Source organism: Brassica oleracea, chromosome C3 (assembly GCF_000695525.1).
Source record: "Brassica oleracea var. oleracea cultivar TO1000 chromosome C3, BOL, whole genome shotgun sequence".
NCBI classification, from domain to species: domain Eukaryota; kingdom Viridiplantae; phylum Streptophyta; class Magnoliopsida; order Brassicales; family Brassicaceae; genus Brassica; species Brassica oleracea.
The window spans coordinates 46685614-46686433 of NC_027750.1; positions in this window are offsets into that span (position 1 = coordinate 46685614).

The following is an 820-nucleotide window of genomic DNA, read 5'->3' on the forward strand; positions in this document are numbered from 1 at the left end:
TGTAGTACGCTTCATGTTGCCTCATTAAAACCTTATCAGGAAAACCCAGTGGGACAAAACCATGATGAAGGAAAAAGAGTACAACACACACTACTCCCCCTGATGTGAACCTCACTGAAGGTTCTACATTCTACGCATCTTGGTGCGTAATATCTCATGTATGTATAGGATGGGAGTAATCGGCCAGTTTTCATTACTGAACCGTAATTAGACCACTTCGACTTCTTAGGTCGTATCTCATGTCCTTTGACATCGAGTGTCCCGGTAAAGCATATGTTCTAAGCAATGTGAATCACATTGTCCTCGGAGATCACTATTGGGTCTTTGCAAATCGTGTTTGCATATGTCCATAGTCTAGACGTGATCGTCTACTGTTAACTCTTTACTTTGCTCGGACAAAATAAGTACTTATGGACAATGTACTAGACATAGTTATCGTGAACCTATGTCTCGACCTGGCCGATCCATGTCTGGGTCATAGACCTCGTCTATACATGTCCACTACTTGTCTCATGAGTGTTCAAGATCAATGATCATTGTTGTGAGTTTTATAATCTCTCATTATGGCTCTGTGGCCGAACACTCTCATGTATCTCACATGTGGACATCGATCTTTCTTGCTTTAGGCAGTACCATATCTATCTCGGACATTGTAGTCCTTTATCCATCTCTTGATGGTGTCTCATGACCTCTGTTGCTGTGGATTATATCACACACTGAAATATATATTATTAGGTTATAGATCTCGGCTCTCACAAGCTTATGGACTACAATACATTTGTATCCGGTTGATCTTTTGTCTCTACTAGCCCGTGATCAA